Source organism: Bos indicus, chromosome X, assembly GCF_029378745.1.
Source record: "Bos indicus isolate NIAB-ARS_2022 breed Sahiwal x Tharparkar chromosome X, NIAB-ARS_B.indTharparkar_mat_pri_1.0, whole genome shotgun sequence".
Classification (NCBI taxonomy): Eukaryota; Metazoa; Chordata; class Mammalia; order Artiodactyla; family Bovidae; genus Bos; species Bos indicus.
Window position 1 is genome coordinate 145,552,802 of NC_091789.1, and position 26,752 is coordinate 145,579,553.

Genomic DNA, 26,752 nt, shown 5'->3' on the forward strand with positions numbered 1-26,752 from the left:
AAAGTATTAGAGTTTCACCTTCAACATCAGTCCTTCCAATGAACACCCAGGACTGATCTCCTTTAGGATGGACTGGCTGGATCTCCTTGCAGTCCAAGGGACTCTCAAGAGTCTTCTCCAACACCACAGCTCAAAAGCATCCACAGAAATACAAGCAGCTGACCAGGGTGCTTTAAAGAATGATGTTGATTTATTAGCGCTGGCTGTGCTCCGTGAGTCATGTGACAGACAGTCAAGGTGAGGCTGAAAGCCACCTCGCTTCCTCGGGGCTTTGCAGGTGGTCTGGGTGCTGTGTTTGCCTTGCCACCCATCACCCTTAGTCCTCAGTGAAAGCCTTGCTCAGTTTCTCTCCAGTCACTGGGAGATGGTGTGAGCTCTCCTGAAGACGGCACAGTACCAGGAAGCTGTGATTCTCAACTGGGGAAGCCGGCCTCCCATCTGAGTCCAACATGTGCCGGAGCCAGACAGGTGTAAAAGGAAAATTTGCAGCAACACAGCTCTAGTGAGACAGCACTGAAGGATGAGCTTGCAATTGGGATCTCAGCTCTTTCCCATGGCTTATTACATTCAACTCTAGGTGGTTTTGCAAGAGTGGGTGAGGGGGAGCTGGTTGGAAGGGTGCCGTCTTGGGGGACTTCCCTGGTGGTCCAGTGGCTAAGACTCCACCCTCCAAATGCCTGGGGGCTGGGTTCCATCCTCGGTCAGGAAACTGAATCCAACATGCCACGACTTAAGAGTTCACACGCTGAGACTAAAGATCCTCCATGCTGCAACGAAAATCATGGCATGGTTGGAACACAGGTTGCAAAGAATTTTCAGACACAAGAGTATTTCAGAAACGAGCGATGTATTAAGAGGAAGCAGCATAGCAAGTTCAGCTGGCCGACCTCCTGATGGATCAGGGAGAGGCAACCCCTTTGGTGGGGTAGAAGCCAGTTTTTGTAGCCTAGGACAAAGCAAATTGCTGCTGGAGGGTGACATTGGGTGATTGGTTAGGCTGCTATAGGGTGAGTAATAGGGTGAATGAAAGTGTCAGTCGTGTCTGACTCTGCAACCCCACCAGACTGTAGCCCGCCTGGCTCCTCTGTCCATGGGATTCTCCAGGCAAGAATACTGGAGTGGGTTGCCATGCCCTTCTCCAGGGGATCTTCCCAACCTGGGGATCAAACTCAGGTGTCCTGCTTTGCAGGCAGATTCTTTTAGCCACTGAGCTACCTGGGAGGGTGGGTATTTCTACTTACAATGAGGTCAGGGAGCCGCCTGGTTTAGATCAAGGAGGGGGTGAGGGGGCTCATAGCAGAAGTTGCTATGGGGCTCAGTCAGTTCCAAGATGACCTGGGTGCAGGGCTCTCTGCCTCCGTGGCCTTGGTACAAAACTCTAAATCTGTGACCTTGATGGTGGGCTCCATGGATTGAAGGTCGTGCTCGCTGCAACTGAGACCTGGTGCAGCCAGATCAATCAAAATTAAAAAAAAAAAAAGAAAGAAATATGGGGGACCTGTTTGGGACACTCTGGAAGTAGGTGGAGCCCCCCTTGGTGTTCCAACCGGTCCTTCTCCGGGGATTTGCTGATTATCGTTGGCGCTGAAGTTTGGGACTCTTGGCTCCACCGAGCTCTGCAGTCTTTGCAGATCCTGAGGTCGCATTCTTTCCTCCCACAATATGATCCCTACCTAGCTGGGCCCAAGGGGGTTGAGCAGGAGGGAGAAGGCAGATAGTCACAGCAGCGGGGAGGGCACGTGACAGACAACTCTGGTTGCTACCCACGTGGTCATCAGTGCTCCACCTCTTTGCCATCAGGGTAAAGGCTGACAGCTGGGTTTATAATTATTCCCGAGCAGCACATTTTCTCCTCAAAGGGTCACAGCTTGGGAGATTCCACGGGGAAGAAGCTGGTTTTTCAATTTGACTACAAACTCCAGATTCTTCCTACCCACTCCTTACCTGGCAGGCTCCTCACCCCTAGGAGGCCAATGTAATGAAAATTGGATGCTGAAGCAGGAGGCAGGGCTCTGGGGTTGTCTCACTGGCTTTCATTTCAGCGATGGCCTCAGGCAGGTTACTGCAGGGCCCTGTGAGTTCACTTCAGAATGACCCAGTGCTTTCCTGGCACAACGTGACTTCTTGTATCAGGCTGTTCCACAGTCTGGTGGATTTCGTGATTAGAAAGTAATTTCATTCCCTAAAGTATGCTAAAGACCAGGCTATGTGGGCAGAACCTCCTTTCAGTGGCCGCCGCCTCCCAGCTGAGACTTAAGAAAACAAAAGAAACAATTTGGCGTGATAATATTAGCAAATACGTCTTCCATAAGCTCTGTCTTCACGCCTTTTGAATTGCGTTATCTCCTCTCCGTATTGTTGACTCACTTGCATAAAGGATTTTGCTGTACAAAGTGGGGGAAAATTATTTCACACTTGCTTTGATCGGAAATCTGTGGAGGTAGTTAAACCATTCAGTGTATTCAAATGTGGTTAGCTCTGCTAAGGGAAGGGAGAGACGATCAAATTATTAGCATAAATCAGGAGGCCTAAGTGCTGTCCTGAATATTTTCAGATGGATTTAGAAAGCCGTTTAAATGTAAGAAGGTCAAAGATGCTGGGAACCTAAAGCATGGGAGTTGTTCATTATTTTAGCAATATTCTCATGTGTCATCTGACATCTAGATTATGGAAAGCCAAAATTAAGTCACCATGACAACCATCTGTGCCATTAATTCATTATTATGAGTTAATTCGGATCAGGATCTTGGCTACATGATGAAATGTTTGGTCTTTGTTCTGCCTGAAGACCGTTCGGTGGTAATTTTCCAGGTTTTGGATTTGGGCAGCAGCTAATGTTGCCTTTATCCCCTCCTCCCATTAAAAGGCATAATCACTTGATTACAGAATTTGTAACGTCACATAATAGGTTTTGGCTTACAATTTTGGGGGGCAGGGGAGGGTTGGTGCCAGTGGTATGTCCCTGACCTAATAAAATAACTTGTTTTTCAAAACACCTTGAAACTTTGAGGATTTTATTCACTGAACTTGTTTTTCAAAACACCTTGAAACTTTTGAGGATTTTATTTACTGATTATATCAAATTGTTGCCCAGGGATGTATATGGGTGTCAGGGAAATTTGTGCAAGTGAAAGAGTAGTTGGTAAACCACAGGTAAATTATGCTGAAAGAGCAAAAAAAAAAAAAAAAAATTGATTAAAAAATATGTGGCTTCATCGGGTGGCAGTCGCTTACAAATGACAGCAATAGTTGGCCAAGGTGTAGTCATGAAATTAGTTTGATGTGGGAAGCTAATTATATCCTGTATCTTGGGACATACTAGCTGGCCTGCAGGGAGCTATGGTGGGCCCCCAGGAGTAAGCCTGGAGGAGCCTTCTGGGCAGGTTGTATGTGGAAGCCAGTAAAAAATAAATAAATAAATAAGCATGATAAAAAAACAACTCATGATTTAAAAAAACTCATGATAAATTATAAAGCTTTAATGCAGATGTAAAAAGTTCTTGATAGTTTCCATCCGTTGCATCATTACTCTGTCAAATTATGTTGAGCGTGTGTGTGCATGCTAAGTCTGACTTCAGCTGTGTCCAACTCTTTTCGACCCCATGGACCGTAGCCCTCCAGGCTCCTCTGTCCCTGGGATTCTCCAGGCAAGAACACTGGAGTGGGTTGCCATGCCCTCCTCCAGGAGATCTTCCCCACCCAGGGATCGAACACTGCCTCTCTTGGGTCTCCTGCACTGGCAGGCGGGTTCTTTACCACTTTACCACTTTACCGCCAACCTGGGGAATCCAGTGTTAAGTATACAGAAGAGTAGGTGAAGGACGAGGCTGAGTTTAGGAATTCAAGTATGGAGTTGGTGAAAACCCTGAAGCACGTGTTTTGTTTTCAGGCAGAGAAAAAGGATCCATAAACCAGAAAGTGTTGATGAAATCAGTCAATCTACATATGGTGGGGGATAGGTAGGAAATAGATTCATGACTTTTTATCCCAGTGTGGAGAGATCACCAGAAAAGATGGACTAGTGGGAATTATTTTTCGGCTTTGAGCTCAGACAGACTTGTTAAATGCTGGCTCTGACTTTGTTATGGCAGCCCGGGGAAGCTGGTGTGTAAAAGAGTGAAATGCTAAATCACCGGCCAAGGAAGTGGTTTTGAATCCCAGCTGCGGCAGCTGGAAAGCAGCGGTGTTTATACATGAGATGGAGAAAAGCGTCATGGAGGCAATCAAGCGCTTGGAAGAAATGGTGGAAACCTTCCAGATCATACAGAGGCCAGAGGAGTCCTTCTTCTGCTTTGTACTTTTGCGGTTGAGCGAAAACTTCCGAGTTCACGCAGAGAAAAACAAGGGGGCCTCCCCGCTGCAGTCCACGGGGTTGCTAAGAGTCAGACACGACCCAACTACTGAATAACAACAACAACCCCTGTTCCGAAATCACTGTAGCTGTTGCATTTACTGAGATCCCTGTGTCGTATGAACTGATGAACACGAACTGCAGAAGCAAAGGAAGTGGATGATTGCTAATCTGTAACTTGGTTTAGCCAGAAACACGGAAACGTCTGAACGCTGAACGTACCGCACCCAGAGAAGCGAAATGTGGCCTATTTGACAACAGAAATGAACCAGTCTGGCTTAGACCAAGGGTTGGTTAACTTGTACCAGGAAGGGCCAGATAGCTAACATTTTGAGCTCTTTGAGGCGCACAGTCGGTTGTAAGGATTCCACTTGGCTGGTGTAGTGTGGAAAGCAGCCAGAGAAATATCTAAGCAGATGAACACGACTGAGTTCCTGTAAAGCTTGGTGCATGGACACTCAGATTTGAATTACATTTGACTTTCACGGGTCATGATGATGGCTCAGTGCTAAAGAACCCTGCTGCCAATGCAGGAGATATAAGAGACACAGGTTCGATCCCGGGATCGGAAAGATCCCCTGGAATAGGGCATGGCAACCCACTCCAGTATTCTTGCCGAGAGAATCCTATGGACAGAGCAGCTTGTCGGACTATGGTCCACAGGGTCATGAAGAGGCAGACGTGACTGAGCGACTTCCACCCAACCTCTCCTGCTCTGAGCCACCACCATCTTTCTTCTGCAGCCCTCTGAACATTACTTTTATACACAGCAACTGTAGTTAGAAGTGATTTTTTTTGTGTGGGAATTAAGGGATATAAAGAGGTCTGCAGATGAATAAGAATTATGAGAGAGCAGAGGAGCTGTAGCAGAACCAAGTGAAGTGAAGGTCGCTCAGTCGTGTCCAACTCTCTGCAACCCCGTGGACTATACAGTCCATGGGATTCTCCGGGCCAGAATTCTGGAGTGGGTAGCCTTTCCCTTCTCCAGGGCAATCTTCCCAACCCAGGGATCGAACCCAGTTCTCTCGTGTTGCAGGTGGATTCTTCACCACTGAACCACTGGGAAAGCCCAGAGTCAAGCAATTTATCCTGGGGTCACTGGCAAGAGTACTGGAGTGGGTTGCCATACCCTCCTCCAGGGGAATTTCCCCAACCCAGGGATCAAACCCAGGTCTCCCGTGTTGCAGGCGGATTCTTTACCAAGCTGAGTCACCAGGGAAGCCGGAAGAAGGACCAGCTGGTCTGTTTATCAGTGACAGAAGACAGGAGGAGGAGAGAACCGTTTCTGAGTGAGGCAATCAAATCTGTCTTGGTCGGTAAGAATTTGGTGAGAAAATTCTCCCTGGGCTTCCAGGCTGTGTGGCATCGCTTGACGGAGTCTTGCCTCTTGCAGGGGTCTGGTGGGTGAGGACGATGGAGAGGGAGGCAGCATGGAAGGTTCTTGGTTGACTTGGAGGCAGGGAGAGAAGCCAGCTTTGTGCAGATGCCTTTTGAAGGCCCGGAGAGGCATTTTGTTGAAAAGCAAAATAGCGTGACTTCACAGTGAGGGCCAGTCAACCTACCCCGGAGCGATAACGCGAATGCCTGGGGAGGGTTTCAAAGTTCAGGTTCTGATCCTGTAGTTCTGAGTGGGGCTGAGATCCTCCACTTGTTTTATTTTGTCTTCTTTCTTTTATTTTTAGGCTTCCCTGGTGGCTTCGATGGTAAAGAATCTAGCCTGCAATACGGGAGACTGGGTTTGATCCCTGGGTTGGGGAGATCCCCTGGACGAGGGCCTGGCAACCCACTCCAGTATTCTGGTCTTTTTTTTCCCTCTTCTTTCTTTTTTAAAAATTGAAGTGTTGTTGACTTACAATAGAGTGCTACTTTCAGATATAGTACACCGTGATTCAGTTATTTTCGCAGTCTATAATGCATTATAGGTTATTACAAGATATTCGAAATAATTCCTTGTGCTATACTGCACTTTTTTTTAAATTAAAAAGAGTAAAAAAAAATTTGAAGGATAGTGGATTTACAAATGTTGTAGAAGGGACACAGGGGCTTCTTCGGTGGTGCTACTGGGAAAGAACCCACCTGACATCGCAGGAGATGTAAGAGACACGGTTTCGATCCCTAGGTTGGGAAGATCCCCTGGAGGTGGGTCTGGCTACCGGCTTCAGTATTCTTGCCTGGAGAATCCCATGGACAGAGGAGCCTGTCCCCCTGGACAGGGATACAGTCCTAGGGAGTCGCAGAGCTTCACAGATGACTGAAGTCGCAAAGCTTCAAAGATGACTTGGCACGCACACATAGAAGGGAATGAATCTTTTTCTTTCTATGTATCAAGTGTGGGATTTTAATTCCTGGAGCAGGGATTGAACCTGGGCCCCTGGGAGTGAAAACACAAAGCCCTAACTCATGGACCCCCAGTGAATTCCCCTCTGTGTCTGTAATGTAAATCCTTGTTGTTTATCTACTTTAAGTGTTTGTGTGTGTGTGTAGTTTGTAACTGTTAATTCTGTGCCCGAACCTGCATTTCTAAGAAGCTCCTGCTGCTGCTGCTGCTAAGTCGCTTCAGTTGTGTCCGACTCTGTGCGACCCCATAGACGGCAGCCCACCAGGCTCCCCCGTCCCTGGGATTCTCCAGGCAAGAACACTGGAGTGGGTAGCCATTTCCTTCTCCAATGCATGAAAGGGAAAAGTGAAAGTGAAGTTGCTCAGTCGTGTTTGACTCTTCGAGACCCCATGGACTGCAGCCCACCAGGCTCCTCTGTCCATGGGATTTTCCAGGCAAGAGTACTGGAGTGGGTTGCCATTGCCTTCTCCTAGGCTACGCTGATTCTGCTGGTCTCTACAGAAAGCCAGGGACTGAGCTTTAAATCATTAAAAAAAAATTTGAGGTGCAATTTGCATAAAATAAAGCTAACGATTTGAGGGTGAGCAATTCATTGGCCTTGAGTAATTCACAGCATTGTGCAACCTTGGAATTGTGCAGGGTTTAGTACATTCACACATTGTACATGTGTGCTAAGTCGCTCAGGCATGTCCTACTCTGTACGACCCCATAGACTGTAGCCCCGCCAGGCTCCTCTGACCATGGGATGCTCCAGGCAAGAATACTGGAGTGGGTTGCCATTCCCTTCTCCAGCGGATCTTCCCCACCCAGGGATCGAACCTGCGTCTCTTAGGTCTCCTTCATTGGCAGGAGATTTCTTTAACACTAGCGCCACCTGGGAAATCCGGGTACAAACCACTGCCTCTACGTAGATCCAAAGCATTTTCATCACCCCCAGATTAAACCCTGTATCCACTAGAGAGTCACTGCCTTTTCCCTTCCCTAAGCTTCTGGTTATCCCCAGTCTGCTTTCTGTCCCCGAGGATTTGCCCCTTCTGCATATTTCATCTAAATGGAACCATAAAATATTTGTCTTTTTATGTCTGGTTCCTTTCACTTAGCACAATGTTTTCAGGGTCCATCTACATTGTGGCCTGTGGCAGTATTTTTTTTTTTTTTTTTTTATGGCTGGATAATATTCTATTGTATGTATAATGCACCATTTGTATATCCATTCAGCTTTAAATGGGCATTTGAGTCATTTGCACCTTTTGACAATTGTGATTAGTGCTGCTCTAAATGTGTGTAAAAACGGTGCATTTTTCTTTGCTTAGAAGGTCATTGTTTCTGCAAGTTACAAGTTGGTTTGGGAGTAACTGGTTAGAGGAGACTCATCCAAGGTTTGACACTCTACTATTCCAATTCAAAAAATAAGTCTTAAGAACAGATCTCCAGGTGTTCTAAATTGTTATATGTGGTGAACAATCTCCTTTGGAAAACAACAAACTTTCCAGTTGTTTATTCAGGAATCCTGGTGTTTCAGGCACAAAAGTGACGGTGAACACAGCTGTGTGTAATGTCACAGGAGATCAAGAAAGATTTCTTCTCAGAATTCTTTCAAAGATTCACCAGGCTTCAGAGACACCTACGTTTGTGCCCCACAGTGGAGCTGACTGCCTTGCCATGAAAAGTACAGTTTGAAGAGTCTCTCTCTCCCCTGTGCCTTCCCAGGTGGCTCCGTGGTAAAGAATCCCTCTGCCAGTGCAGGAGATATAAGAGACACAGATTCCATCCCCGGATCGGGAAGATCCCCTGGAGGAGGGCATGGCAACCCACTCCAGTATTCTTGCCTGGAGAATCCCATGGACAGAGGAGCCTGCAGGCTGCAGTCCAGGGGGTCGCATAGAGTTAGAATCACGTGGAAGTTCGGCCACAGTGAAATGCACCTGTCATCTTGGGACCCAGAGAGGCGTCGATGCTTTTCTGGAAGTTCGGTGCATGTGTCTGTCCTGCAGTCACGCTGTCTTTTTCAAGAAACAGGGCTAATCTGCTCTGAGATATCATCAGGCCTCATCAGCTAAAGTCTGAAAGGGAGACTGTGCTGGGTGGCGCTCACTCCAGACTGAAGCCTCTGATTAAGATTTATCCCTGATTTTCTGCAGAGCCTCGGTTCCCATCTGGCCTGGAATTGGCCCCATATGGCAGGGCTTGTCGGCAGGGCTGTTGGGAGTGTGTGCGCCCCTCTGCTGTGGTTGTGGGCAGCGTGGGGAGGGTGTACAGATACTGAAAGCCCGTCCAGGATGTTGTGATGAAGTGGGTCCTAAACGGCTCATCAGCAAATGGCACAGAGAGGAATCTTCAAGGGACTTCCCTGGTGGCCCAGTGATTAAGGCTCTGCGCTTCCAATGCTGGGGACAAGGAGTGGATTCAGTCTCTGGTCGGGGAACAGATCCAACGTGCCTTGTGGTCCAGCCAGAAAGGAAAATTAAAAAAAAAAAAGAAAGAAAAAGGGGGTGGGTGGGATCTTGGAGATGGAATGTGGAGTGCAGTAGAGTCAGAACCAGGGAGCTTGAGACCAGGGGGTGACGGAGCCTGAGCTTGGACATGGAGCTCTTGCACCAGGACCGATTGATTCTTGTGCTTTCTCCTTGCAGCTTCATGGCCGGAAGGCCCTTGGATAGCAAGCCTGGAGTGTGGGAAATGCTGTCTCCTCACAGGATGGATGCCATCAGGTGAGTAGAGACAGTCGACTGTGCACATGGAGATATTTGGACGCCGTACTTAGCATTTCATGGAAGCATTCCATGTCTCCCGTGTAGAAAGACCTGGGAAGTCATTTCAAGCTGGATGGAGCAAGGCGTTAGAAACAGCTCCCAATATTAACAAAAGAAAAAGAGAAAACAGGTAATAAAACTGCAGGGATGAGAGGTTCAACTCTAGAAAGTCCAACTGTGATTTCTAACAGGACCCCTGCTTCCGAATGTATCGTTTAACGGGGAAGTGAGGCCAGTGCTCAAACTCTAATAATCCAAACCATAAAACTGATCCAAAATAAACCAGCCGAGGGACTTCCCTGGTGGTCCAGTGGGTAAGACTCCGAGCTTCCACCGTAGGGGATGTGGGTTTGATCCTTGCTCCAAGAACTAAGATCCTGCATACTGTATGAAAACCAAGCGAACAAAGCAAAAACAAACACATTATATATAAAATAAATAAGCCCAGCAAAAAACTATATGTGTTTGTAATACACTTTGTTCAGTTCAGTCGCTCAGTTGTGTCTGACTCTTTGTGACCTTATGAACCACAGCACGCCAGGCCTCCCTGTCCATCACCAACTCCCAGAGTTCACCCAAACTCATGTCCATTGAGATGCCATCCAACCATCTCACCCTCTGTCATCCCCTTCTCCTCCTGCCCTCAATCTTTCCCAGCATCAGGGTCTTTTCCAATGAGTCAGCTCTTCACATCAGGTGGCCAAAGGATTGGAGTTTCAGCTTCACCATCAGTCCTTCCAGTGAACACCCAGGACTGATGTCCCTTAGGATGGACTGGTTGGATCTCCTTTGTACATAATACATTTATATCTGTACTAATGTAATATGTAATTTCACAGTTGGTTGTAAAAGATATTACGACTGATTTTGCAACACACTATATTACAGTCGAATGCTTATTGCTCCCCCCGCCATTCTTCCAAATATTTTAATGAAAATATTATCCTTGCAGCTCATTTTTCTTGACTATATTTCAAGAAAAAGTATAAATTCACTCAGCCTGGTTTATAAATTACTAATTACACATCATAAATGAAAATAGTATTTCCAAGTCAGTTTGTCCTTAGAAAGCTTTGCTTTACTGGCAGGTTTCAGCCGGCACATTTCATGGTGTTTATCATGTTTTTTAAGTATGTCTGGACTAGCTCCGTCTGCCAGGCAGCAGAGAAATAGCCCTGCTGTCTCTGATTTAAACTTTAATTTGCCCGCAGTTGTTTAAGCATATGAGGGGAAAATATTCTTTACCCCTGTTGAAAATCCAGGGCTCCTGCTTTTTACTTTGATCTGACGTTGGAAACACTTCCGAGTGAGGCGAGATACAAAGAGTGAGAAAAGATACGCAGATGCGTGGCAAAGACGACGCGTGAGACAGTCTCTGTCTCTAAGGAGCCTGTAATCAAGTGGAGGCATGTAAGAGAGAAATACACGAAAAAGATACCTAAGAATGACAAGCAGAGAATTACGGGAGTCAGTTCTTAAGCACTGGAAAATAGTTTGGGGTAGGGCTTACGAAAGGTGCTTAGAAAAGGAGGTGCAATTTGAGTAATTTACTTATTTAGTTTTGAGTTGAAATATAATTGATTTGCATCACTGCAGATGGTGACTGCAGCCATGAAATTAAAAGACGCTTACTCCTTGGAAGGAAAGTTATGACCAACCTAGACAGCATACTAAAAAGCAGAGACGTTACTTTGCCAACAAAGGTCCGTCTAGTCAAGGCTATGGTTTTTCCAGTGGTCATGTATGGATGTGAGAGTTGGACTATAAAGAAAGCTAAGCGCTGAAAAATTGATGCTTTTGAACTGTGGTGCTGGAGAAGACTCTTGAGAGTCCCTTGGACTGCAAAGAGATCCAACCAGTCCATCCTAAAGGAGATCAGTCCTGAATATTCATTGGAAGGACTGATGTTGAAGCTGAAACTCCAATCCTTTGGCCACCTGATGTGAAGAGCTGACTCATTGGAAAAGACCCTGATGCTGGGAAAGATTGAAGGCGGAAGGAGAAGGGGATGACAGAGGATGAGATGGTTGGATGGCATCACCGACTCCATGATTAAGAGTTTGAGTAAACTCTGGGAGTTGGTGATGGACAGGGAGGCTTGGCATGCTGCAGTCCTTGGGGTCACAAAGAGTCGGGCAGGACTGAGGGATTGAACTGAACTGATAGTTGATTGTGGTAATTTCTGCTGTACAGCAAAGAGACTCACCTCTCTCTCTCTCCACACACACACACACACACACACACACACACACACACACACTCACATCATTTTCCTTTCAACATTTTATACTCTTTGACAATCTTTTAAAAGTACATTTATTTACTCTTGGCTTTGCTGGGTCTTTGTTACTGGGTGGGCTTCTCTCTAGTTGCAGTGAGCGGGGGGCTGCTGTCTGTCTGTGACGCACACTGCTTCTCACTGTGGTGGCTTCTCTTGTGGAGCAAACACGCTTGAGGAGTTGCAGCTCGTGGGTGCAGCAGTTTTGTGGCTGCTGGGCCCTAGAGCACATGCTCAAGAGTTGTGGTTCACGGCCTCGGTTGCTTTGTGGCAGGTGGGATCTTCCTGGACTGGGGATCGAACTCGTGTCTCCTGCATTGGCAGACAGATTATTCACCACTGAGCCTCCAGGGAAGCGCACACATTTTTTTTTAATACTCGTTTACATTATGGTTTAACCCAGGACATTAAATATGGTTCCCTGTGCTATACAGTGGGACCTTATTATTTATTTGTTCCATATATGATGGTTGAGGGAGTGAGTGAAAGTCATGGAATTCTCCAGGTTAGAATACTGGAGTGGGTAGCCTTTCTCTTCCCCAGGGGATCTTCCCAACCCAGGGATCGAACCCAGGTCTCTCGCATTGCAGGCAGATCTGTTACCAGCTGAGCCACCAGGGAAGCCCAAGAATACTGGAGTGGGTAGCCTTTCCTTTCCCCAGGCGATCTTCCCAAGTCAGGGAGTGAACCCAGGTCTCCCGCATTGCAGGCGGATTCTTTACCAACTGAGCTATCAGGGAAGCCCTATGTAGGATGGTTGGTATTTGCTAATTCCAAGCTTGCACTCCGTGTCTCCCTCATCCAGGGGCTGCAGTTGGTAACACTGTGGATTTGAAAGATGAGGCAGAGTAAGTAGGTAGGACATTATAGACAGGCGAGACAGGAAGGCTGTGGAATCAGTATCTCCCACATCGAGCCTTTCAAAGATTGGATATTTAAAAATTCCAGGAACTTGCTAAAAGTTCTTAGCACTAAATCGTTACCACTAAAAAATGCTAGGTGTATCCTGTCTTTTCTGCTGTTCTTCTTCCATTTCCATTTCCCCCCGCCCCACCTCTAAACTACAATGAGTTAATTTTGAAGAAAGTCAGGCTTTATAAAATGCCAGAATACATTTGGGCCATCTTTTCCCTTTTAAACACAGTTTTAAAGTATACCAAGTTTTCATCACTAATTACTTCTCTAAAAAAGAGAGAGCTGTTAAATGGAAAATAGGGAAAGAAAGTGAAGGGAAAAAGACCTAAGGAACCAGAATGTGTGCTAATATTGTGTATTTTTGGCTTTTTGACCCCCGTGGACTGCATCTTGTGAAAGTGAAAATTGCTCAGTTGTGTCTGACTCTTTGCGACCTCATGGACTACACAGTCCATAGAATATTCCAGGCCGGAATACTGGAGTGGGTAGCCTTTCCCTTCTCCAGCAGATCTTCCCAACCCAGGAATTGAACCAGGGTCTCCTGCATTGCAGGTGGATTCTTTACCAACTGAGCTACCTACTGACTACATTTGTTGATTTTTAAAATTTATTTATTTATTTAATGGTAGGATAATTGCTTTACAGTGTTGTGTTGGTTTCTGCCAAACATCTACGTGAATCAGCCTTAGGGATACCTATGTCCCCTCCTTCTCAAACCTTCCTCCTGCCTCCCTCCCCATCCCATCCTTCCAGGTTGTCTCAGAGCCCCAGTTTGAGTTCCCTGAGTGAAGTCAAGTGAAGTCGCTCACTCTTTTCAACCCCATGGACTGTAGCCCCACCAGGCTCCCCTGTCCATGGGATTTCTCTAGGCCAGAATACTGGAGTGGGTGGCCATTCCCTTCTTCAGAGGATCTTCCTGACCCAGGGATCGAACCCAGGTCTCCCGCATCGCAGGCAGACGCTTTACCGTCTGTATGAGTTCCCTGAGTCACACAGCAAATTCCCGTGGGCTCTCTACTTGACAGATGGTGACGTAAGTTTCCATGTTAGTCTCTCCATACATCCCACTCTCTCCGATCTAGCCAGGACTTCCTGCAGGGCAGGGTTATGGGTCTCCTCTTTGATAGCACAGCTGCATGGTCGTTTTGCTTTAGTCTTCAGTGGCTCCCAGTTCAGATGTCTCAGGACGGCGCCCTGGGATGTGGTGGGGATGCCTCCAAGGCCCCCTGCCCCTGAAGCAACCCCCCACCACCAGCTCCTGATGGGACCTGGGGCTGGGGTGGTGCTGGTGAGCTTTGCTCTCTTCCGCCCCGGCTTAGCAGACAGCCCTTGGGCTCGCCTCCAGCCTGAACACACGCAGGGCATCCATCTCTGCCTCGTTTCCTCAGTTACAGGTAATTAGCTCTGGGCTTCACACTAGCGCTGGAAATTGCATCCCCACATCTGCCTTGTTATGAAACCGCGTGGCTGCCTCTAGACAAAACATCTTCTAAATGGGATTTGCTCTCAAGTTATCTGGGTGTGTGGGGAGGAGGCAGCAAACCCAACTAGTGGGGGTGGGAGATCTATCTATCCTGCAGAAATGGCAACCAGTAAAGCCACGAATTCAGCACATCTTGATACAATAAGCAGGGTTAGGGAGTAAGTGTTTCTCTTTTGAACTCTCCTTTCAGAGGTGGGGTGAGCCGTGTAAATTTTCATAGCAGCGATTTGTATATTTTATGATTTCCCGTCCTGACCCTTCTCGCTTTCCAGCTCTCCAAGAGACAGGCTATTTGCCTTATGTTACTGGCTTATTTGGACTTGTGCAATTCAAATACGATTCTTTAAAAAAAAAAATATCAGTTTCTCACACATTCAGGGTCTCATTCTGGCAAGGGCCTTTGGTGTATAGAACTCTACTAAGATTCCAAACACTAAGATCTGGAAAGGACTAGCTGTCTGCAGGCCATAAAGATTTTGTCTCTAATATTTCCAGATCTGAAATCCAGACTTTATACGAGGTTGATGAGTACATCGGTGCCAAGGTCTGATGTAGGTTCTGATCCCGGCAGAGGTGGAGTGTAAGGTGGGGGGGGGGGGATTCTAGCCTGATCCCGTCTGTCCTGATCTTCACTTTCCCTTCCAAGAGGGGCTTCCCCGTCCCTTCCCCAGTCCACACCTGTCTCCCAACCACCTCTCCACTTGGCAGATTAAAAAAAAAATGTATTGGTACATTGATAAATGATGGATTCGACCTTTATAGACATGCATATACTTATATGTGCTTTTTAAAAAGAACGTTTTATTTTATATTGGAGTATAGCTGATGAACAAGCTTCCTTGGCGGCGATAATGGTAAAGAACCTGCCTGCCGACGCAGTTCGATCTTTGTGTAGGAAAGATCCCGTGGAGGAGGGCATGGCAGCTCATACTCTCAGTATTCTTGCCTAGAGACTCCCCACGGACACAGGAGCCTGTTGGGCTATGGTCCATAGGGTCACAAAGAGTCAGACACGGCTGTAGCGACTTAGCATGCACAAATGTATGGCTGATTAATGGTGTTGTGATGGTTTCGGGTGGACGGTGAAGGGACTCAGCCATATGTATACATGCATTCCTTCTTCCCCAAACCACCTCCCATCCAGGCTGCCACATGACACTGAGCAGAGTTCCCTGTTCTGGACAGCAGCTCCTTGTTGGATCTCCATGTTAAATACAGCAGTGTGTCCATGTCCATCCCAAACTCCCTAACTATCCCTTCCCCCATCCTTCCCCCTGGTGACCATAAGGTTATTACAGAGTATTGAGCAGAGGTCCCTGTGCTGTTCAGCAGATCCTTGTTGGTTATTCCTTTGAAATACAACAGTCTGTGCGTGTCCATCCCAAACTCCCTATGTCTCTCCCCCTCCTTCTTCCTGTACACTTTAGTTTTCAGAACAGTTTTAGGTTCACGGCAGCATTAAACAGAAGATACAGAGATTTCCCATATGGTCCTTGCTTTCCCCATAGCCTGCCCCTTTGTCAACATCTCCCATCAGAGAGGTACATTTGTTCCAGTTGATGAGCCTACACTGACACGTCATTATCGCCTAAAGTCCATACTACCTTAGGGTTCACTCTTGGCGTGATATTTTCTTTGTGTTTGCACAAATGTATAATGGCAGGCATCCATCATGATTCTATCATACAGGCTGTTTTCACTGCCCTAAAACCCCTCTGTGCTCTGCCAGTTCCTTCCTCTCCACATGCAGCCGCTATTGCGCTTTCCCCTTTTGCAGAATGGCATATAGTTGGAATGATACCGTATGCCGTGTTCTTAGATTGGCTTCTTTCACGTAGCAATACGCATTTAAGGTTCCTCCACATCTTTGCATGATTTGATAACTCATTTGTTTTGGACTCTGGGTAATATTCCATTGCCTATATGTACCATGGCTTATGTGTCCATCCACCTATTCAAGAGGGCTTCCCAGGTGACTCAGTGGTAAAGAATCCACCTGCCAAGGCAGGTGCCCCAGGAAATGGGGGTTTGATCCTGGAGCTGGGAAGATCCACTGGAGGAGGGCATGACAACCCACTCCAGTATTGTTGCCTGGAGAATCCCATGGACAGAGGAGCCTGGCAGGGCTACAGTGCATGGGGTCACCAAGAGTCAGATGCGACTGAAGGAGCATGCACATGTGTACCTGTTAAAGGACATCTAGGTTGCTTCAAAATTTTGGCAGTTAAAGAATAAAGCTAGTCCAAGGGGTAAAGGGGGGAGGATGCGAAGAACCTAGAGACTGGAACTGACACATAGACACTGCTGATACTGTGAATAAAATAGGTAAGTGATGAGAAACCATTGTGTAGCTTAGGGAACTCCACTCAGTGCTCCGTGGTTACCTGAATGGGAAGGAAATCCAAAAAAAAAAAAAAAAAGATGGGATATATGTACCAGTTCAGTTCAGTTCACTCGCTCAGTCGTGTCCGACTCTTTGCGACCCCATGAACCGCAGCACGCCAGGCCTCCCTGTCCATCACCAACTCCCGGAGAGTCGGTGATGCCATCTAACCATCTCATCTTCTGTTGTCCCCTTCTCCTCCCGCCCTCAATCTTTCCCAGCATCAGGGTCTTTTCCAATGAGTCAGCTTTTTGCATCAGGTGGCCAAAGGATTGGAGTTTCAGCTTCAGCATCAGTCCTTCCAATGAATATTCAGGATCGATTTCCTTTAGGATGGATATTTGTGTACATATAGCTTATTCACTTTGCCGTTCAGCACAAACTAACATAGCACTGTAAAACACCTATACGCCAATAAAAATTGTTTTTTACAAAGCTCCAAAACTTATGCTTAGTAATGGAATAGACTTTTCTATTCTTGAGGAAGACTTAAAGAAATCTGTCTTTCTCGATATTCTCAGTCACTGCTGTTTGCCAAGATCACCTGTCCTTTTTGGATGAGTCATTCAGAAATGATGATTTAATAGTCGCCACATCTGAAGTGACCATGATTCCTACTTTTATTGAGAAGGGAAATAAAGTGCATAAACTTATGAGAGTTTAATAAAAAGAATATAGCTTTTTATATATACTATAAGCATCTACATGCAAGGTTTTGTATAGACAGGACTTTTCCACTCATTTGACCAACACCAGAGAGCACAATTGCTGGATCTTTCCCTTTATATATTTTTGTATCTTACAGAAGACTGAGGATTCAGCTGTGGACCTATTTCAGGGTAAAGAAAGGACAGTCTAATGAGAAAACTTGTGAACTGACTAGCGGTGTTGGAGGTGCCAGGGATAACAGACGTTTCTGGTCCCTTTGACACCATTCCTGGGTACTGGTAAGACACTGTACGAGTGGATAAAACTTGCCCGTGGACAACAGGTGGCTTCAGAGGACGAGCTACTTCATGAGTTAAATGTGGTTGCATCACAAGCTTGCTGAAAAGGAGTATGTTTCTAGTCTCCACTCTGAAATCTTGGCCTGCCATTCTTGGGCTTCGTCCACTGCATTTTAGTACCACCGTGCCCCAGGCTGTGTGTTTATGGAATGGAAATTGCACACTCGTAGGTCTTATTCTCTGAGTACAACTGAGCGACTAAGCACAGGGTGCTTGGCCGTGCCTTGGACATAAAGTTAATTTTTCTTGCTTGTGGTTGGGTCAGAGGGGAGACTTCGTCTCGGTGGTGAGGCGTGATCCTCTATGGACAACCACTGAGCCCCCTTTCTGCTCATCTGAGTAGTATTGTCAGACTATTTTTTTTACTCTATTACTCTAAACTTTTTAAATGAAAACAGATGTATTTTTTTTTTAGTACTTGTGATCTTTTTTTTTTTTACAGCATGTTTACTTGAGCATAACCAGAACCATGCAGTAGGGTGATCACCCACAGTTTGCATAAAGATAACCTAACCACAGACCAGTTAGCACGTGAGGAAGAAGAAACAGCAGCAGGCCGCCTGCCGCCTAGGGCCGTGTGGATATTGAGGTACCCGGAAGGTCCCACACACGTGGCTGTGGGAGTCTCAGCCCCAGTGTGTCCCCAGGGTCTTCTCTTTGGGACCCTTTTCTCCTCCTAGCTGCTTTTCTCCTTCTCCATGCAGGGTCTAGCCTGTATGTTTCCTGTTGGCCAGGGTTCTTCTCAGAGAGGGACGTGGTGGAGGTGGGACTCAGATTGAAGATCTTCTCATTTTCCCCACGTCTTCTCACTTTGCCAACAAAGCTCTATAAAGTCAAAGCTATGGTTTTTCCACTCGTCACATACGGATGTGAGAGTTGGACCACAAAGAAGGCTGAAGAATGGATGCTTTCGAACTATGGTGCTGGAGAAGACTCTTGAGAATCCCTTGGACTGCGAGGAGATCCAACCAGTCCATCCTAAAGAAAATCAGTCCTGAACACTTGTTGGAAGGACTGATGTTGAAGCTGAAACTCCAATCCTTTGGCCACCTGATGCGAAGAGCTGACTCATTGGAAAAGACCCTGATGCTGGAAAAGATTGAGGGCAGGAGGAGAAGGGGATGACAGAGGGTGAGATGGTTGGATGGCATCACCAACTCGAAGGACATGAGTTTGAGCAAGCTCTGGGAATTGGTGATGGACAGGGAGACCTGGCATGCTGCAGTCCATGGGGTCGCAAAGAGTCGGACACAACTTAGCCACTGAACAACAGCAATGTTTTTTCCGGAACTCTTGCAGAGTCCAAACTAGCTCTGTTCACTGCACAACAAGCCAATAAAATGTAGGACGAGGTGTTGAAGCAAAGAATAACGACTTTATCTGGAAAGTGAGAACTCTGAGGAGGTGGCAGACGAACGTGCTAGAACACCATCTTGCCGAGTCAGGATTCAGGCTTCTTTTATACTAAAAGGGGAGGGGTTTTGGCTGCTTGCCACTTCTTGGTGTCAAAATCTTTGATTCTTGCAGCTGTCCACAAAAGTTAGGTCACGATAGTTCCGTAAACCTTCAATAAGACAAATGTTGGACTTTCCTGGTGGTACAGTGGTGAAGAATCTGCCTGCCAATGAAGGGAACATGGGATGATCACTGGTCTGGGAAGTTTGCACGCACTGAGGATCAATTAAGCCTGAAAGTGAAAGTGTTAGCCGCTCAGTTGTGTCAGACTCTATGTGACCCTATGGACTGTAGCCTGCCAAGCTCCTCTATCCATGGGATTCTCCAGGCAAGAATATTGGAGCAGGGTGTCATTTCCTACTCCAGGGGATCTTTCCAACCCAGGGATTGAGCTCCCTTCTCTTGCATCTCCTGCATTGGCAGACAGGTTCTTTAGCAGCTGAGCCACCAGGGAAGCCAAGCTAAGACCTGTGCAAGGTTAAAAAAAAACAACCAAAAACCTTGCCAGAGGAACTGCTGAACCTGGGCTCTAGAGCGTGAGGGTCACAACTGCTGAGCTCATGTACTGTGACTAGCGAAGTCCGTGGGCCCTGGAACCCATACTCCACAACAAGAGGAGCCACCTCAACAGGAAGCATGTGGCACCTAGGGTCGCCTCCGCTTGTTGCAACTAGAGGAAAGCTGGCTCACAGCAATGCAGACCCAACACAACCACAAATAAATAAGAAAAAAAAAAAAAAAGATGGTCTACTTTGTCATTGGGCTTCCCTAGTGGCTCGCTAGTAAAGAAGCCACCTGCAGGAGACCCAGGTTCAATCCCTGGGTTGGGAAGATGTCCTGGAGGAGGCCATGGCAACCCACTCCAGTCTTCTTGCCTGGAGAATCCGTCCTATGGACAAAGGAGCCTGGTGGGCTACAGTCCATAGGATCACAAAGAGTCGGATACGACTGAACAGCTAAACAAGGACCGCTTTGTCATGATGGCAATTTCCTGCCGTGGTTTTAGCAGGTTTGGGTGTCTAACATCCCCTTTGCCACCACGGGGAAAGGCTGAGGTCAGGAGCCAGTCAACATTTTTCTGTAAAGGGCCGCAAGGAATATATCTGCCGCTTCTTGGTTCTACTGTGCGAGTGCAAAAGCCGGCACAGACCAGTTAATGGCTTTGGCTGTATTTCAATAAAACTTTATTGACAAGGATGGCCCTGGGTTTGTCCTGCACGTCATTGTCTCGCTTCCCCTGGTTTGAAGTGAAAGTGAAAGTCGCTCCGTCGTGTCTGACTCTTTGTGACCCCACAGACTATACAATTCTTGGAATTTTTTACGCCTGAATACTAGAGTGGGTAGCCTTTCCGTTCTCCAAGGGATCTTCCCGACACAGGGATTGAACCCAAGTCTCCCGCATTGCAGGCGGATTCTTTACCAGCTGAGCCACCAGGGAAGCCCAAGAATACTGGAGTGGACAGTCTATCCCTTCTCCAGGAGATCTTCCCAACCCAGGGATCGAACCCAGGTCTCCCACGTTGCAGGCAGATTCTTTACCAGCTGAGCCACAAGGGAAGCCCTCCTCCAGTTCAGTCTGCATAGACATCTCCTAGGGAGCTTGTTAAAATGAAACTTACATTTCAGTAGACCAGAGGTGGGGGAGAGGTTCTGTGCTCCTAACAAGCTCCCAGGAGATGCTGGGGCCGCTGCCTCTTAAAACACGCGTCGAGGACCGAGGCATTCGATAACACCCGCTTTTTGTAAATAAAATTGGCAGTTGCAAGAAACCAGGAGAGGTCGGTGATGGTTCCAGCGAGCCATGCAGTTTCACAGAATTTCAATGACAGGGCCTGAAAGGCTGTATCTAAACTCAGAAGCAGACTGTGGGAATGGTGCTTTACTTAGAAGCGTCTTCTAACCAAACCAGACCCACAGATATGGGGTATGTCCTCTGAGCTTTCCTGGAACCCATTTACTTCTGAAACCGTCCCAGAAGAATTGCAGTCATTAAAAGGGAGCCTGGTTTTCTGTGGATCTCTCCTTGACCTCCCAACACCTGGGGACAAAGCAGATGTACTTATCAAATTGTGTTCAAGACAGGATCTTACCGGGAAACAGATGTCGGGTCAGAATTTTCCCACGTGTGGGAGGGCTGACAATCCTGCAGGTTGTTCAGAGTCGACCTCTTCATAACGGTGACTTTTCCAAATACTGGAGCTTGAAGACGAAGGACTAATGGCTTTCAGATTTGGGAAAGGTTAAAAAAAAAAAAAAATGCTTGCCAGAGCAAGAAACAGACATCTGAAACTATCTTTGAGAGGATAAGCTCTCTCCGGGTTCTTCCTCTAAGCCCCGCGCTGTATGACTTGCGTTCTGACCCCTCCGCTCTTGATGGCTCGGTGTGGTTCATCTCACTGGAATCACTACCAGCCTTCCCCAGCCCGCTTCTCTCTACCTAATTCTTTCCATACGGAAACGGAAACCACCCCCCTCCCCACTGCCCCAACCTCTCTTTCTCTGGTGGATTGTTGGAATCAATTCCATGTGTATAATTTATCTGGCTTTTTTTTTTTTTTTTTTAACGACACGTGGTTGAGGGGGTCTGGGATTATTTTAAGTTTCAGGTTTTAAACATCACAGGTAACTTTGACCCTCTTGGAGGATTTGCTACTATGGGGCACTCTCTGGGGACATTCAGGTAGGGATCAGGTTTCTGCCTGTCATTTCAGAGACCCCTCTCAAGGAAAAAAAAAAAAAAGACTTTATGTTGGTGAATGTTTGTGCAAGGCAGATGTTTTGGCTGACCTTTCTTCTGCTGTGTTTTTATGACGTGAAAAGCACATGGTGTGAAAGATTCTGACTGTGGCTCCTTCTAGCTCTGGGTCCCCTTGGAGGAACTGTGGCCCCAGGGTTAGAACCAAAGAAGTGTCTCAACTGGGTCTCCCTCTCATTCTGATGTCTCTGTGTAGACGTTTTCACATTTTGTAGAACACGTGTAAAGGGCTCAACCCGACACATGTCAGGTTGGTGTTGGTGATTGCAATGCCATGACCTCAGCAACGCCTGGAAATGGACACGTTGCCTTCACCTTGTACTTCTGAGAGTGAAGAGGCACACAGTGGGTCAGCAGAATTCTCACCAAAGAGAGAGGAGTGCTGTGAGATGCCCCTTCCCCACTCCCTGAAAGAGCAGAGCTGGCTGTTTTGCTGTGACTTTCTGTGCGGAGTTCATTCCATACACTGGAGTCAAGGTCATTTTCTTCCGGGTGCCGCAGAAGGTCAGAGGATCTCTCGTGCTTTGGGTTTTGCCTCAGTATTGTGACTGTGGACACTGGCCCGAGTCAGGCTAGGGCCTTGTTGTTGTTCAGGCTCTCCTTCGTGTCCGACTCTTTGCGACCCTGTGGACTGCTGCATGCCAGGCTTCCCTGTCCTTCACTGTCTCCCAGAGCTTGCTCAAACTCATGTCCATCGAGTCGGTGATGCCATCTAACCATGTCATCCTCTGTTGCCCCCTTCTCCTCCTGCCTTCAATCTTTCCCAGCATCAGGGTTTTTCCAGTGAGTTGGCTCTTCGCATTAGGTGGCCAAAGGATTGAAGTTTCAGCTTCAGCATCAGTCTTTTCAATGAATATTCAGGACTGGTCTCCTTTAGAATTGACTGGTTGGATCTTCTTGCAGTCCAAGGGACTCTCAAGAGTCTTCTCCAACACCATAGTTCAAAAGCATCAAGTCTTCGGCGCTCAGCCTTTTTTATGGTCAAACTCTCACATCTGTACATGACTACAGGTTAGGGGGAGTATTCATATAATAGCTTGTGTATGAAAATTTTATGCTCTTGAAATAATCCCTATTAGTTGTTAAATCTTGGCTCCACCACCAACATCTGAGTCTTGGTTTCAGATTTTAAAATATCTGCCTCGAGTGGTTCTTTTGAGAAAGAACATACAGATAGAAACATCTGGCATCTAGGTTCACTTAAACGGTAACCATTGGTTATAAGCCATTTGGAACTCATCATAGAAGCGACTCAGAAGATTTCTCCTGGTGAAGAGGAGAAAAGTTAGCGTGAGGGTATCTGCTTCCTTTCAACTTTTGCTGTTTATGGCGATGCCATTTCTTGAATGGATTGTTTCTGTGGTGGCCTGTGTGGACTAGAACCACACAGGCTAACTCATTGTCCTGGGTACGTGCAGGAAATGCATGCAGATGAGCAAATACATTTAATAATGACTTTTGACTCCTTCTGAGAAACCGGGGCGCTGTCCTAGGCGACTGTACACCTAGCTGTACGAGACGCAGGTGAAGGACCAGCTACTAGGAGATCCCAGGAGGAGCAGACTCCTTGGGTCTGGTGGGCAGGTGTTACTGTGTGCCTACATATATCCCACAATCGGAAGAGTGGATGACACAGAGAATCACACTGTCTGCTGGCATTCGGACTTCTCCCAGACGGCCCCAGAGGATGGGGCCGGCCGCATTCTGTCAATTCCGAAATGTACATTTTGGTAGGATTTCATATTCTGAAATGAGGATGCTTCCTACATTTGGCCACATGGCATAACTGTTGGTATCCTTTTCTTTTTGCTTAAAGGTTTGTGTTGTGCTTTAAACCCTGTAATGTTTGGTGAAATGCGGCAGATTTGGGCTCCTGAAGTTAGAACGCTGGATCGCTCAGTCGTGTCCGACTCTTTGCAACCCCCCTGCACCGTAGGCCACCAGGCTCCCCCGTCCATGGGACTCTCCCGGCAAGAATACTGGAGTGGGTTGCCATTTCCTCCTCCAGAGTTGGAATTAGAATGGAGAAAACTGCAACGTCCCTGGCGGTCCAGTGGGTTAAGACGTTGCCTCCCAGTGCAGGAGTGGCCGGTTCCGGTCTTGATCGGGGAGCTAAGATCACACTTGCCTTGCAGCTGAAAACAACAGCAACACAAAAAAAAAAACAAACCAAAGTATAAAACAGAAGAAGCATTGTAACAAATTCAATAAAGAATTTTAAAATGGTCCACAACGGAAAAAAATCCTAAAAAGATAATATAAAGGGTGCAATAAACTGCGTTACTTCTGTCTTCCGGAATTAGAAGGCCAGAGAGGGAAAAAGAGATGAAACATTTGTGCTTTAGCCAACTGTCATGTCTGCTCATAGGAGACAGGAAAGCTCAGGTTCCTTTCTCTAGAGCTGTGCTTGTGAAGAAGAGTTCCCGGGCAGTATCAGCATGTCAACATTCAGAAAACTAAGATCATGGTATCCGGTCCCATCACTTGATGACAAATAGATGGGGAAGGGGTGGAAATAGCGGCAGACTTAATTTTGGGGGGCTTCAAAATCACAGCAGATGGTGGCTGCAGCCACGAAATTAAAAGATGCTTACTCCTTGGAAGGAAAGTTATGACCAACCTAGATAGCATATTAAAAATGAGAGACATGACTTTGCCAACAAAGGGCCATCTAGTCAAGGCTATGGTTTCTCCAGTAGTCTTGTGCGGATGTGAGAATTGTACTATAAAGAAAGCTGAGCGCTGAAGAATTGATACTTTTGAACTGTGGTGTTGGAGAAGACTCTTGAGAGTCCCTTGGGCTGCAAGGAGCTCCAAACAGTCCATCCTAAAAGAAATCAGTCCTGAATGTTCACTGGAAGGACTAATGTTGAGGCTGAAACGCCAATCCTTTGGCCACCTGATGCGAAGAACTGACTCATTGGAAAAGACCCTGATGCTGGGTAAGATTGAGGGCGGGAGGAGAAGGGGACGACAGAAATTGAGATGGTTGGATGGCATCACCGACTCGTCGGACTTGAGTTTGAGTAAACTCCGGGAGCTGGTGATGGACAGGGAGGCCTGGTGTGCTGCAGTTCATGGGGTTGCACAGAATGGGACACGACTGAGCAGCTGAACTGAACTGAATGGATCAGCATCTCCTGGGACCAAAGGGGTCAGAAACTCTGGGGGCAGCCCCCACAGGCTGCAGCTGATGCACGCTCATGTGAACAGTTTCCCGTGGCTGTTTTCCTGGAAGGGTGTCATCTTCCCTGTCTTCCAGGAGCATCTGGTGTGGGATCCCTGACATCTCTCTCTGACTTCCCCTTCTGCCAGATCGAAGCTGGTCTCTCCTTTGTATTTATCTGACCTTCCTACATCACAGGGCGGCACTCTGTCCTTCTGAATGCCACCTCTTTCGTGACTTGTGCTTTGGGCTCCTCCTTCTGTAAATGGTGTTCTTCTGCTGGTCTGATCTGGGTCACCTTCTTCTCTCACTCTGCCAGCTTTCTCTGGCCGGTCCTCTTGATGCCAGAGGTGTCAATCCAGTTCTCTGTCAACAGCTTCTGAATTTCTATCTACAGTCTTGGTCTGTAGTGCCCGCACCCCCCAACATATACCCATGAAAATTCACACATCCCTCACATGCGACACTAACACAGGACTCCCTGGGACTTCCCTGGTGGTCCAGTGGTTAAGAATCCGCCTGCCAACCCAAGGGACACAGGTCTGACCCCTGGTCCTGGAAAATCCCACATGCCATGGAGCAACTGAGCCCTTGGTCGGCAATAACAGAAGCCAAGGATATACAGAACAAGCAGAGAGTGGGCCCCACTCACCGTAACTACAGAAAGCCCTTGTGCAGGAAGCGGGACCCAGCATAGACAAGAAGAAAGAAATGAATTGAACGATAAAATAAAAATGGTACTCCTCGTCTTCTTCCTCAAACCATTTTTTTTTCCTTCTGATTTCTTTTTCTTAGTAAGTGGTTCCAGCGTCAAACCAACTGCTTCAAGTGACATCTGGGGTGTTTTCTTGCTCTGTCTCAACCTCACGGCCATTACCCACCATCACATCGTTCTTACCTCTTAACAATCTTTCCAAGGCTTTCTCTCCTGTTCACGCCCACGGTCTGTGGCCCTAACTGGGTCTATTATCATCCTTTAAAAAAATTTTTTAATTAATTAATTTTTTTGCATTTTAATTAGAGGCTAATTATTTTACAATATTGTGGTGGGTTTTGCCATACATTGACATGAATCAGCCACGGGTGTACATGTGTTCCCCATCCTGAATCCCCCTCCCACGTCCCTGCCCATCCCATCCCTCCGTTTTTGAAATATCACATGCGTCTCCCTCCTTTTTTTCCCCCCAGCCTCTCTGGCTTACTCTGATCCCCTTTAATCTGTCCATGTTGGTCAGATTAGAGTAACATTTCTCTTGTGCAAAACTGGCGATGAAATTCCTTTTATTTATTTATTTTTTAAAAGCAGTCTTTACTGTCTCCTCATTTTCTCAGTGATATTTCCATGTCCAGGTCCCTTTCCGAGCTCTCTTCTTACCGGATTATCCCCCAAGCTGGCTACTGTCACTTACAGAGTCTCCTTTCGGAAACTCACAGCCCCCTCTGGCATTTTAAAAATGTTTTGGAAAGTCCTGCAGTCAAAGAAACTCATTTAGATTTGACCTGGCATTTCTCATGGTCTTGGGTGACCCCGCACCTCCCACACTTCGGCCTTTTAACACCCCATGGCGTTTCTGTTCTCGGTGCATCCCGGGAAAGGGCTGGACTTTCCGAGCAAGGCGAGTCACGAGCTGCCCCCGGCTTCCTCTTCAGCCTCATTTTCCACTACTCCCCCAAACACGTTTTTACTGACAGTGATTTTAAAGTTTCATTTCCTAAAAATGTCACGTTTACCTCACGCCCTTGGAATTTTAGCCTTTTTTTTTTTTTTACTTCTGAACGAAGTGCCGTCTAACCTTCTTGTCATTCAGGTGTCAGCTCAGCTGCCATCTCCTTCAGGAAGTCCTCCCTGATTTCTCTAGATATAGTTC

The 26,752-nt window shown here is 46.9% G+C and overlaps 1 long non-coding RNA gene across 1 annotated transcript; it reads left to right on the forward strand.

Annotated features, from left to right (window-relative positions):
- On the forward strand, positions 1–25,797 carry LOC139181730 (uncharacterized). Its single transcript, XR_011565485.1, has 3 exons — positions 1–5,667; positions 9,323–9,400; positions 23,535–25,797. It is a non-coding gene; the product is annotated as an uncharacterized lncRNA (long non-coding RNA).
- Positions 25,798–26,752: the final 955 nt, after the last annotated feature.